The sequence below is a fragment of the Suncus etruscus genome, chromosome 5 (genome assembly GCF_024139225.1).
Source record: "Suncus etruscus isolate mSunEtr1 chromosome 5, mSunEtr1.pri.cur, whole genome shotgun sequence".
NCBI classification, from domain to species: domain Eukaryota; kingdom Metazoa; phylum Chordata; class Mammalia; order Eulipotyphla; family Soricidae; genus Suncus; species Suncus etruscus.
Window position 1 is genome coordinate 31709507 of NC_064852.1, and position 13883 is coordinate 31723389.

The 13883-nt window shown below is 41.1% G+C and overlaps 1 protein-coding gene and 1 non-coding gene across 6 annotated transcripts in view; one reads left to right on the forward strand and one right to left on the reverse strand.

The window, feature by feature from the left end:
* Positions 1–13883, forward strand: part of R3HDM1 (R3H domain containing 1) — a 174451-nt gene that overhangs the window by 48144 nt on the left and 112424 nt on the right. For all 5 annotated transcript variants that reach the window (XM_049773605.1, XM_049773607.1, XM_049773608.1 and 2 more), the window contains exon 2: positions 11955–12163. The gene's annotated coding sequence lies outside the window, so the exon portion shown is untranslated. The remainder of the gene's footprint in view (positions 1–11954; positions 12164–13883) is intronic.
* LOC126009718 (U6 spliceosomal RNA) lies at positions 5509–5614 on the reverse strand. Its single transcript, XR_007495934.1, has one exon. It is a non-coding gene; the product is annotated as a U6 spliceosomal RNA (small nuclear RNA).

Consider the following 13883-nt stretch of genomic DNA (forward strand, 5'->3'; position numbering starts at 1 on the left):
GGATCCCCCGTATCCCATAAGGTCTTCCAAGCCAGGAGCAATTCCTGAGCACATAACCAGGAGTAACCCTTGTGCATCACAGCGTGTGGCACAAAAAAAAAAAATTAAGTGTTAGCACTGTAAACCATTTCACCTCAATAAAAATTATAACCAAATAAGTTTGCAATATTATTGGTTTAAAGATATCAGTAGCATTGCCTTATTTGCCTTGCAGTAGAAAATAAGCATCTTGAATCTGAGATTTTTGTCTGCATGGTTTATAGTAAGAAGCTTATTATTAGCACATAGTTTCTTATTAAAAGAGAATTATTTTATTTTATTTTATTTTATTTTTTGGTTTTTGGGTCACACCCGGCAGTGATCAGGGGTTACTCCTGGCTCTATGCTCAGAAATCGCCCCTGGTAGACATGCCAGATTCGAACCACCTTCTGCATGAAAGGCAAACGCCTTACCTCCATGCTATCTCTCCAGCCCCATAAAAGAGACTTTTTAATTCCTTTGTATATAATTTATTTTTTGGTTTTTGGGCCACACCCGGTGACGCTCAGGGGTTACTCCTAGCTATGCGCTCAGAAATTGCTCCTGGCTTTTGGACCATATGGGATGCTGGGGATCAAACCCAGTCTGTCCTAGGCTAGCATGAGCAAGGCAGATGCCTTATCGCTTATGCCATCGCTCTGGCCCCTCACTTAAATTTTAATTTAAATAGATGACATTTCCTCCTGTCCTTTTTTTTGGGGGGGGGGGGTCCACACCCAGCAGCGCACAGGGGTTTTTCCTGGCTCTATACTCAGAAATCATTCCTGGCAGGCTCAGGGGATGCCGGAATTCTAACCACAGTCCTGCATGCAAGGCAAATGCCCTACCTCCATGCTATCTCTCCGGCCCCCTCTTTTAAATATTTTTTTAAACTCTCGTCTTTATTATAACTGATAATATTTTGTTTTCTAAATCAATTGGTCTTTTTTTGGGGGGAGGTCACTTCCAGTGACACTCGGGTTCCCCTGGCTATGCGCTCAGAAATCGCTTCTGGCTTGGGGGACCATATGGGATGCTGGAATTGAGGCTAGATTTGTTTTTGGTCAGCTTTGTGCAAGGCAAATGCCCTACCTCTGCTTTATTGTGCTGGCCCCTCAGTTGATCTTTTTTGAAATTAAAATACCTTAGGTACTGGAGAGATAGCATGGAGGTAATGCGTTTGCCTTGCTTGCAGAGAGTCAATGGTTCAAATCCTGGCATCCCATATGGTTCCCCTGAGCATTGCCGGGTGTGACCCAAAAACCAAAAAAAAAAAAAAAAATTACAAACAAACAAAAAGAAATTAAAATAACTTTTCATGTTGCCAGAGATAGCACAGCGGTAGGGCATTTGCCTTGCACACAATTGACCCATAGACAGTGCTTCAAATCCTGGTGTCCCTTATGGTCCCCGAGCCTGTGGAGTAACCCTTCAGCACCACCCAGTATGACCCAAAAACCAAAAAACAAACAAACAAAAACAACCTTTTTATGACTTCTTGAAATAAATTCTACTACTGTCCAGGTTATGTCCCTCATAAAGTTAAGACAAAATTTCTAATAGTAGCTGAAAATTTCCCACCCTTTGATGCTATTTTCCAGTTTTTACTTTTGATGGGGAGTGCTCCAAGGTCATACTCAAGAGGTTTAGGGGCTCCACTGGAGATGTTTGGCCAACTGGGCTCCTGGTTCAGTACAAGGGTCCAAATATATATTCCTCTGGCCCTGAGGTGCCAGAAATACCATATTTGCCAGCGTATAAGACAACTCTTCAGCCCATGAAAAACTTCCTAAAAGTCGGGAGTTATATTATATGCTGGTATACGGCATGCTGAAACTTGTTCCAGCTTCAGGGACAAGTGATCCTCACCCCTCTTACTTTTAAGAAGTAACTTACTTTTAAGACTTTCAGGAAGTTTTTCATGAGTTGAAGGGTCAACTTATATGCAGGCAAATACGGTACCTAGTGCTCAGGGCCCTCCAATGCTCATAAATGATCATGTTGTGCTTGAAATCAATCCCAGGAAAATGCATGCTAAAAGCTTATACCCGAAACACTATACTATATTTTGGCCCCTTAGAATATTTTTTTTCTTTACTATGCAAGTTTTCAATCAGTTTGATTTAGACAACTTTACATTTATTGGAGATATTTAGCTGCATTAATGGCAATCCATTAGGCATTTATACAATAATTCTTTCAGGCATTAAGTGTTATTAAGTACAGTTTTTATCCTTTTTTATTTTATTTTTTTTTTTTTGGTTTTGGGCCACACCCGGCGGTGCTCAGGGGTTACTCCTGGCAGTCTGCTCAGAAATAGCTCCTGGCAGGCACGGGGGACCATATGGGACACCGGGATTCGAACCAACCACCTTTGGTCCTGGATAGGCTGCTTGCAAGGCAAACACCGCTGTGCTATCTCTCCGGGCCCTTTATCCTTTTTTATTTGGGGTGGGTTAACACCCAGCAATGCTCAGGGGTTATTCCTGGTTCTACGCTCACAAATAGCCCCTAGCAGGCTCGGGGGACCATACGGAATGCCAGGATTTGAACCAACGTCCTTCCACATGCAAGGCAAATGCCTTACCGCTGTGCTATCTCTCCGGCCCCAACCTTTTTTTTATTAAATTTTTTTACTTTTAATTATGAGAACAAAGATGCAAAGAAAGAGGACAAGGTAAAGTTACAGTGGAAGGACAATCACCCATAAACAGAATTCTCAGAAGTCCCCTTGTTGATATCTTAACGTTGAACTTTCAGCCGAAGAACATTAAGAAAAATAAAACAGAGCCCATGTACAATTACTTTGTCCCTCAAGTCCCCAGATTGTAATACATAATATTTCTTAGCAGCACATCAAGCAATCTAAAGCCATAAAACTTATGTAACTCCTTAAACATTGAAGGCATAGTATGTTTTTACATTTCCATGCACATGCATATTAGTTTAAGTTAACCTCAAAAGTGGGTTTTTCTTTTTAAGGATAAGAGTCAAAGGAGCACAGTAAAAAACGGTGTTAGAGTGGCAATAATTGTTTGCATAGGCCCACCAAAATATGGGGGACATGGAAAGGGAAAACCTTGGCCTAAATACAAGGAGACCTTACCCCTGAAGTTTCCTGGCATAAGACCAACTCTAGATTCCAGGCAAACTAATTTGTCCAATCCAGGTCATTGTCTGTAGTGCCAACACACTTTTATTTTTCACAGTCTCTGTTGTTGGTATCATGTTTCTGTATTAAAGATCCTGGAATCTGCATATCCTACATTGAAGTCAGGGTGTAAAGCGTCCTCTAGTTTCACCTCATAATTAAAGGGCAATGCAGAAAGCCCTGTCCAGTACGCAGGTCGTTGGTGTTCTTGTCTCCTCAGTGTTAAGGGAAGTCTTTTTTGAGTAGATAGATGTCAGAGCAGCAGTAGGGTCTTCCTGGTAGAGGATTGCTTCCAGGTGTTGTTATAAAAAAAAACCTTGGATGTTTCGAAGATAGCTTCCCTGGTTCAGGGGTGAATGGAGAATGCCCATTCTTCTGAGGCTTTTGCCAGGTCATTATGTCAATTTTCAGGGTGTAAGGTCCCATTGCACTTCAAGATTTGTGTGTTCCAGTCTCTATTAGATAAGAACTTATTTGTGTATATAGTATTTCCCCATTTTAATGTGCCTATGCAAACAAGGAACAATGCCACATGGCGTTATAGGCCCATATGGGGGCTGCCAGAACAAGTCCAAAACTCCCCATGACATGGTTAAACATAAGCATTAAACTGAGGGACTCTTTCACCGAATATTTCTTATTGAACAGTTCACAGAGAGAAGAAAAGATAAAAAGCGGGGAAAATCTTCACTGCATAAGAGAATATTTAGTAAGAGTTAGCTGTCAAAGAAAATAGACATAAAATATTTAAAGCCATACGTATCCTTTTTATGTCTTTTGAAATAGTTGGGGGTTGTTAAATCCAGTGCACCACGTTGGTGTGTGATTAGGACTGTGCAGTACTGAAGTTAAAAAAGGGTAAATGGGGTGGGGGGGTACTGATGGTTGGGGATAGTTAAGGAGTGAAAATGAGCTTTACAGGGGTGTGCAAAAGAACAGAATACCAAATGGACATTCTATATACACAAAACATAACTTAAGGATAGGATATATTATTAATATATACTGTGCACTCGGGGCAATAGCCCCTGCGCAGTTTTGAACATGTAGACTGGTAAGAAGTTGCCAGAGACTGCCTTAGTAAAAATGAGCAGCTCTCAGTACCCCAAATTTGGACCCACCATTTCTGGCCTCCTGAGCTGGGTCCCAGGGAAGGCCTGGAGGCCGGGGGTGGGGGCAGGAGAGAGGACGGCTGGGGGCTCCCAGCACGCCCAAGCAATGGAGAAAGCCTTCGACATTGGGGTCTCCCCAGACCCCGTGCCGGCTAGAACTAGCCTCCAGATCAAGAAAGGATTCGATAGAGAACGGGAAGCCAGTATCTACCTGCCCTCCTCCCTGTGCCCTCCCCCCCTTCATGGGGGAAGGGCGGGAAAAGCTTGGGATCCCCTCCAGGAGGGACCACCCAACACCCACCTTTTCTGGCCGCCTGGGCTCGGTCCCAGGGCAGGCCTGGAGGCCGGGCCCCTTAGAGCATTTTTAAAGAAAAAAATGTCAAGATCCAAAAATGAATCATTATTACAAACATTCTGCATTTGCTTTTCAGAATTTTTCAGATAATGTGTAGGTACATTTCCCAGATCTTTTTTTGTAAAAATAAAATAGCAGGGGGCCGGAGAGATAGCACAGTGGTGTTTGCCTTGCAAGCAGCCGACCCAGGACCTAAGGTGGTTGGTTCGAATCCTGGCATCCCATTGGTACCCTGTGCCTGCCAGGAGCTATTTCTGAGCAGATAGCCAGGAGTAACCCCTGAGCACTGCCAGGAAATATATATCAGGCCACTAGAGATGTGTAGTGGGTAGGGTATTTCCTTGCACGTGGCAGACTTGGGTTCAATCCTGGCACACCACATATTGTCCCTAAAGCCAGCTGGAATGCTGGGATTGATTTCTGAGTCCAGAGCCAGGAGAAGTCCTGAGCACATCTGAGCTGTTGCTCTCCCCTCAAAATAAATGATAAAATGACAGATGGCTAAAGTTCCTTTTATTTATTTATTTATTTTAGTTCCCTTTAAGTTATTTAATTTCTGTATGGGAGGAAGGTAAGGTTTGGGTGAGATCACATCTAGCAGTGTTTAGGGCTCTACTCCTAGTTTGGTGTTCAGGAGTCAGCTCTTGGGATGCACAGGGATCCAACCCATCCTTCTTGCATATAGTGCATGTACTCTTGCCCATGTACTCTTTCTTCAACACCTCTGAAGTCCCTTTTCTATTTCACCTAAAACAGTTTTCCTTTTCCTCCCCAAAGATAATTACTAAAGTAAAAAAGATATAGGTGCCCTTCTAGTCTGTGCTTAAATGGTTTTAAATTTTGACTTAAGAAAATAAATAAATCTATTTTTTTAAATATGGAACACTTCACGAATTTGTGTGTCATTCTTGTGCAGGGGCCATGCTAATCTTTTCTGCTCATTACAATTTTAGTACATGTGCTGCCGAAGTGAGCACTAAATAAATAAATTTTAACTTAAGATGCATTGTATTATAAAGATTACTCTGCCTTTGTTTTGTTTGTTGTTTGTTTTAGTTTTGGGGCCACATCTGGCAATGCTCAGGGATTACTCCTGAGTCTACTTTCAGGAATTACTCCTGGCATATGGGGTGCCGGAGATCAAACCTGGGTTGATTGCATGAAAGGAAAGCAAGCACTCTACTCTCCCTGCTATACTATCACTCTAGCCTTTTTTTTTTTTAAGGAATCTCAATATAAAAACTTAGAATATGAAACTAAAGCTAACATTGTCTTGGAATCTTATTTTAATACATATGATTTTCTGTACAGTGTTGTCATGTATAAATATGTGCATCTTTTAAAAAATTTATTTCCCTAATAGGTAATTGATCTTTCTTATTCAGTGACTATTTGTTTCTGTAACCCCAGTTCATTTACTTGTGTGTGTGTGTGGGGGGGGGGGTAATGGGCTTAATTCAGAGGTACTGAGAAAGGGGAGGAAAAGGATAAGAAATGAAGAGAGTAACACACTCAGAGAGAATGCAGGCTTTTCCAGTACACAATCCAGAAGGAAAATACACATCTCAAGAGGGAGATACGGTTGATATGTGCATGCAGGGACTATGTTCCTGGGCCCAGGGAATACATGTGCAGTTCATACTTTTTGTTTTGTTTTGTTTTGTTTTTGGGTCACACCTGGCAGTGCTCAGGCGGGAGGGTGCATACTCAGGAATTTTCCTAGCTCTCCATCCTAGAGTCACTTTCCAGAGGTGCTCCATGGACCTTGCAGTGCTGTGTATTATAACTGTATTGGGTATATGCAAAGGCAAGTGCATTAACCCCCATACTATCTCTGGCCCTATAGCATCTCTTTCACTTGAATATTTGAAAGAAAAATATATTTAAATATATATTTAAAATACTTTTTAAAATATATTTGCTATTTCAGAAAACTGTGCAAGTTAATGTAGACTTATTTTTCATGGCAATGAGCAGTGTAACTTACCTTCCCCATCAGGAAGCCTAGGCCCAGTCCTTGCTGTACTTGGCCCATTGTGTATGTCTCACTAAGTTCAGGCTGAGTGTTTTGGTATTGCTGGGGACCATTAGGGCCACCCCTTTGGTGCTCAAGGGACCATGTGATGCCAGGAATCTAACTTAGGGCCTCACTGTATTAGATATTTTCTCCAGCCTTTTGAACTGTCTTTCAGCTCCCCCCTTTTCCCCACCCCTACTTTTCTAGGAACAAACACCATGTGAAGCTGCAGATTGAACCCATGCCTCCCACAAGTGATATGCTCATCTCACTGAGCAGCTTCTCCTCCTCCCCTCCACCCGCACCATTTGGATTTGCAATGCTACATTAGTAAACTTAAAATGGTAGGCTCCTGAGTCTATCTCAGAGGCCCTAAGGCCATTCCCTATACACAGGTTCTAGTGTTCCTTCGCTTTCTTTGAGCTTTATAAGGTATATTCATAATACTTGAGCTGGACCAAGAAAAGGAATAGAACATATACTTTTCATGAAGAACCTCTGTATTCTATCTTTGGCACCCCTAACCCCCCAAGCACCACTGGCGGAGCCCCTGGTTCTCTTGATAAGTGTTTGGGAAGTCCCCCTAAAAGATGATCTAGGTAAAGCTATTCTGCACTCCAAGTGGATCTCTTGTTAGTCTGCTATCAAGATGCATCTAGAACACAGCAAACAGCCTCAACCTACTGCTGCCTATAGTGAGTCAGACAGTGGGAGAGAACTAACATCTGGGGAATATTCATCAGAGGCTGTGTTGGTGCTTTATATTTAAATTCATGAGCTAACTTTTCTGTCCAGTATTTTATAGTTTAAAATTAGTTCAGAAAGTCATAACTTAGCAGAAGAATTTAAATTTAGATATAATGCCTGTGCAATTGATTATTTTTTCCGTTACATCATTGCTGCCTGGTCACTAACTCAGAAGTAGACATCCTTTAGTTGTGACTATTAATACCAATGAATGGTCATTCAAGTTACTGTGCTGTTTTAAGAAGTCTTAAGACCTCAAGTACTATCTTTAAGGTTCTTTTGGATCCTAAAAAAGATTAGAATTGTGGGGCCAGAGAGATAGCACAGCAGTAGGGTGTTTGCCTTGCAAGCTGACCGTATGTATAGTCCCCCAAGCCTTCCAGGAGCAATTTCTGATAGCAGAGCCAGGAGTAATCCTTATCGCCGCTGGATGGCCCAACCCTCCCTCCCCAAAAAAAGAAAAGAAAAATATTAGAATTGTGACACCTTGTATACTGTGCCTATCTTCCTTATTGCTTTCTTTTCTTTCTTTTGGGGGGTGGTGGTTTGGGGGCCATACCCAGTGACACTCAGGGGTTACTCCTGGCTAAGTGCTCAGAAATCGCTCCTGGCTTGGGGGACCTTATGGAACACCAGGGGATCGAACTGAAGACCTTTCTAGGTTAGTGTGTGCAAGGTAGATGACTTACCACTTGTGCCAATGCTCCGGGCCCCCCCCCCATTGCTTTTTTGCACCTATTTCCTTAGTGCCTTGTTCATTTCTTAAATGAATTACAACCCTGCTTTATTAGAGTTGAAAAAAAATTAAAATTTTCTGTTTGTGTTTTGTTTTTGGGCCACACTCAGTGATGCTCAGAGGTTACTCCTGGCTCTGTGTTAAGGGGATTGAACCCAGGTCCGCCCCGGGGTTGGCAGGATAAGAGGTAAATGCCTTACTGCTGTGCTATCAGTATTTCGGCCTCCTAAAATTTTTTTTAATTCATCATGAGAACACAAGTCAGCTTGATAGTACTCAGAATTAGACAATATAAGGGAGGCATGCCATTTTGTAATAACCACATGGTATAGGTCAGGGGTCTCAAACTCAATTTACCTGGGGGCTGCAGGAGGCAAAGTCGGGGTGAGGCAGGGCCACATAAGGGGTTTCGCTTACCGAATAGTCGCAATAAAAAATCGCATTAGTGGGGCCGGCAAGGTTGCGCTAGAGGTAAGGTGTCTGTCTTGCAAGAGCTAGCCAAGGAAGGACCCTGGTTCGATCCCCTAGCGTCCCATATGGTCCCCCCATATGGGGGCCAGGGGCAATTTTTGAGCGCTTAGCCAGGAGTAACCCCTGAGCATCAAACGGGTGTGGCCCAAAAAAAACAAAACAAAAAAAAAATGGCATTAGTGGGGCCGGGCGGTGGCGCTCGAGGTAAGGTGCCTGCCTTACCTGCGCTAGCCTAGGAGACGGACCGCGGTTCGATCCCCCGGCGTCCCATATGGTCCCCCAAGCCAGGAGCGACTTCTGAGCGCATAGCCAGGAGTAACCCCTGAGCGTCACCGGGTGTGGCCCAAAAACCAAAAAAAAAAGAAAAAAAAAGAAAAAAAATGGCATTAGTAAGAAGAAAAAAATCCCATTAAACATTTGTATACCCCGAACCGAACTGCTGGAGTATGTGAATGTTTAATGCGATTTTTTTCTTACTAATGCGATTATTATTGTGATTATTCGGTAAGCGAATAATCTCGGATACTGCAATATTTGAAGGCCGGCCACATGCCACAAAATGTTGTACGGAGGGCTGCAAACGGCCCGCGGGCCACGAGTTTAAGACCCCTGGTATAGGTCTTCACAGGCCTATTTCCATAGACACCGCCCCAAGCTACCTGGCCTTAACAGGAGGGAGCAGGAGGGAGGTGAATAGCCAATCATTTAAAGATCATCAGAAAGCTGGAATCTTCCTATATCCTTTCTTGTATAATCTTCTTCATTATCTTGGGCAAGCTCATCTTCTTGGGGAGATGGTCTTGGCTGGCCAGTGTGGAGGTCTTTGACAGATGGATTAAAATATTGAACTTAAAAAAAAAAAAGAGAATTGAAGACTATAGTGGGTGCTACTATTGTGTATATACCTATCCTTTTAAAATAAAACTTTACCCATTTAAAATAAAAAATTTAAACACAAAAATTTTGTGTTTTAGTTAACATTTTTTAGAATATGTTTTACTGGTAGGGGGTATACCAGTGATGGGTATGGTGTTGAAATTACATAGGAAACCATATAAAATATAAAATGCCATATAAAAATCATATAAAATAAAGTTATCAGAAAATCAATTCAGTGGCTGGAGCGGTGGCGCAAGCTTTAAGGCATCTGCCTTGCGCACACTAGCCTAGGACAGACCACAGTTCGATTCCCCCAGCATCCCATATGGTCCCCCAAGCCAGGAGTGTTTTATGAGCACATAGCCATGAGTAACCCATGAGTGTCACCAGGTGTGGCCAGAAAAAGAAAGGAAATAAAATCAATTAAGTCATTTGATTTAGTGTCTAATCTTAAAAATCAAAAGCTTGAGACAATTTTGATGATGCCTCTTTTCTCCAAATCTTTAGTTAAATATGGTGAGTGAGGTCAGAAAAATAAAGTGAAACTTTATCAAAGATTTTTTTTTTTTTTTTTTGGTTTTTGGGTCACACCCAGCAGCGCTCAGGGGTTACTCCCGACTCTACGCTCAGAAATCGCTCCTGGCAGGCTTGGGGGACCATATGGGATGCCGAGATTTGAACCAATGACCTTCTGCGTGACAGGCAAACACCTTACCTTCATGCTATCTCTCCAGCCCAATATTTTTTTTTATTTTTTTCAAAGACTTTTAATTGTATTTTATATATGTATATCAAAAATCTTTTTCTGTTGTGTGTGTTTTTTTGTTTGTTTGTTTGTTTTTTGATTCTTTGGGCCATACCTAGTAGTGCTCAGGGCTTATCCTGGCTCTACACATAAGATTTATTCTTGAGCTTAGGGATCGCTCCTGGTGGAAGTTAAGGAACTACATGTACTGAGTATCAAACCCAGGTCAACTGCATGCAAGGCAAGAACCTGATTCAGTTTTCTAGCTTGCTGATCCTAAATAATTATATTTCAAAATAGTTTATTAAGTTCTATGATGCATGCTTGGCCATATACTATTACTGTATTTTCCAGTGCATAAGACGACTTTTTAACCCATGAAAAACTTCTTAAAAGTCAGGGCTCATCTTCTACACCAGTATACAGCATGCTGAAACTTACTCCAGCTTCAGGGACCAATGATTCGCCCCTTCTTACTGCTGCATCCCATCCTGCTGCCAGGTGTAATCACTCAGTCCTCTGCTTGTCCTGATTAATCTTTCAGGGCACACAGAGGAGCCACATCTCATCCAGCCCCTGGGTATGTGGCTTTCTGCTGCTCCGTCCTCTGTTCAGCTTTTATGTTTATGAGACACAGAGGAGTCACTCTGTCTCCCTCTAGCCATCCTATTCATCACTGTACCCCAGCCAGCTGCTCTTGGAGGAGCCCCCTCTCCCGGTTCTCAATGTAGATCACAATTAAAAAATCACAGTCACTCACTACAAATGACAAATGTAAAATGATTGTTGTCACTCCAAAGTCTAACTTTATTAAACATATACCGTTAACCTTTGAGGGTTCTACTCTGTTATTCTTATATTTTTAATTCCCATTTGGTGTGTGTTAAAAGAGAGGTAGTCTTATATGGCAAACATAGTCCAAACCCTATATTTTAACAAAAAAATAGTAGGGAGTCGTCTTATATGCCAAAAAATACTGCATATATCTTGCTACTTATGGTGCTCAGCTGTTTCATCGTTAAATTGTAAGTTTATTAAAAACAAAGTTGTCAAAACAAGTTGGAAGTGCTACCTAAGATCTTTGTTGTTTGCGATGATGTATTATTTAATGTACCCAAATAATACAAAATGAAACTAAAAAAACAGACAGCATTCAGAGGATTTAGGCATTTACCTTTCAGATATTCCTAAAAATAACCCTTCCACCCTTTATAGACATTTGCTTTTAACTAATAATGAAAGTTTCTTTGAAAATGTGAAAAGGCTTATTATATCCTTTGTTCTTCTGTACTTTTAAAATACAATGTGATTATTAATCAGAATTATAATCCTAAATTACTAGACTTGTTACGCTGAAAGAAAAATCTTAAAATATCATAGTTCTTAGAGTCGAGTGTTTCTTGTTGTGTTATTGAACAAATTTATTTGGCCCCCATCCTTGTTTATAAAAATGAAGATAATACAATACTGCTTGCATATTGGATTCTCATTGCAAATTAGTTCTTTTGGTTTTATCTCTTTTTGCATTTATTATTATACTCTAGAAGGCCTCAGTGACTATCATTTTATATAACTAACACATTAAAATTTTTATCTCTGCATGTTCTGACTCTTGTTAAAGTAAAGAAAATAAAGTCACTAAGCAATATTTTTAATTTCTGAATTAATACTTTTGTTTCGTTGGTTATTTTGATTAAAAAATGTTTTCTTTTTTAATTTTAGGCCACTGAAAGGTATGATAGATTTTATCCAAGACAGTTTAATTCAGTCCAGATATCTACAGTGGTGACAAGGACATGGGACTCCTCCTGCCAGATTCCAGATGGTTCAATACAATTGACATCCTGGTTGACAACTGTGAAAAAGAACCTTGGATTATTTTATTTTATTATTGTGGTCCACCACAATCCCAAATCCATAGGATACATCAGGTAATCTTTATCACTACTTATCATTACTTATCATTTCTCTTTTTTTGTTTGTTTGTTTGTTTGTTTTTGGGCCACACCCGGGGTGCTCAGGGGTCACCCCTGGCTCTCTGCTCAGAAATAGCTCCTGGCAGGCATGGGGGACCATATGGGAGACCGGGATTCGAACCAACCACCTTTGGTCCTGGATCGGCTGCTTGCAAGGCAGACGCCCCGCTGTGCTATCTCTCTGGGCCCCTACTTACCATTTCTTACTCTTTCAAATTCATATTAAAAAGTGAAAAACCATAATATTTTTAACTAACTCTCTCTCCTAACATCATTTTGAAAATGAACCAACTGGGCCAAAGCACTAAAACAGTGGATAAGGTATTATTTGCAGGCACACAGCTGACCCACACTGAATCCATGTGATCGCCACACAAAACATGTGTAATTCCTTATTGTAGAACAGGAGGAACTTCTGAGCATCACCAGGTATAAGAAAGGAAGAAGAGAGGGAGAGAGACAAATTAGTTAATATCATTATAAAATATAACTAAAGAAGACTTTTTTCTTTTTTAATTCAGTATAAAATGTAAATTTACAAATCTGTTTCCTTGAATTTTTCTTCTTTCAGATGTGGATTCCAAAAAAAAAATCTCTGAGCTATTCAATTGCAAAATATTAGTAATAACTCCTGAGTTTTCCAGGTTGATACAGAGAAAACACTCTACTTGTTTGCTCTCCTGAAGATTTTATTATGAAGTTTTCAGAATTTAGAAAGTTTAAGAGAATTTTGCTGCAAACGATTTAGCCACCCTTAGATTTTTTTTGTGTTCCCAGGGATCCACTCTTCCCAGTCTTGGACTGCGATCACATGGTGTTGCATATCAAGTCCAGGTCACCTTCATACAAGGCAAATACATTATCTGCTACACTCTCTCTTACTTATCATGCCTGCTTTAACCTGTGTATAATGATCTGTAGTTTGACTTTAATGTTTTGTTTCTGTTTTGGTCTTTGGATTTTTTGTTTTGAGATCACACCTGGCAGTGCTCAGGTGTTACACCTGGCTCTGCGCTCAGAAATCGCCCCTGGCAGGCACAGGGAACCATATGGGATGCTGGGATTCGAACCACCATCTGTCCTGGGTCATCTGCATGAAAGGAAACGCCCTACCACTGTGGTATCTCTTAGGCTCCACCTTAATGGGGTTTTTTTTTATGCATTTCAAATTATGTTGGTTTTGATTTAGAGATACTGAATGTATTAACTCACTTAACTGGGATAGTTTTTTTGTAATATATTTATAAATCATCAAGTTATATCTTTTCATTTGTTTGTTTTTGGGTCAGACCCCGGAGCACTCAGGGAGTACTCCTGGCTCTACGCTCAGAAATCTCTCCTGGCAGGCTCAGGGGACCATATGGGATGCCGGGATTTGAACCACCGTCTTTCTGCATGCAAGGCAAACACCTTACCTCCATGCTATCTCTCCGGCCCCAAGTTATATCTTTTAAGCTTAGATTGTTATATAGCAGTTCAGTTCAATAATGCTAAAGTAAGGGGCTGGAGAAATAGCATGGAGGTGGGGCATTTGTCTTGCATGCAGAAGGACGGTAGTTCGAATCCTGCCATTCCATATGGTCCCCTGAGCATTGCTGGGTGTGACCCAAAACAAACAAACAAAATAATGCTAAAGTAAAAAGTTGTCTACATCAAGTTCTGTTGTTCAGGTTTA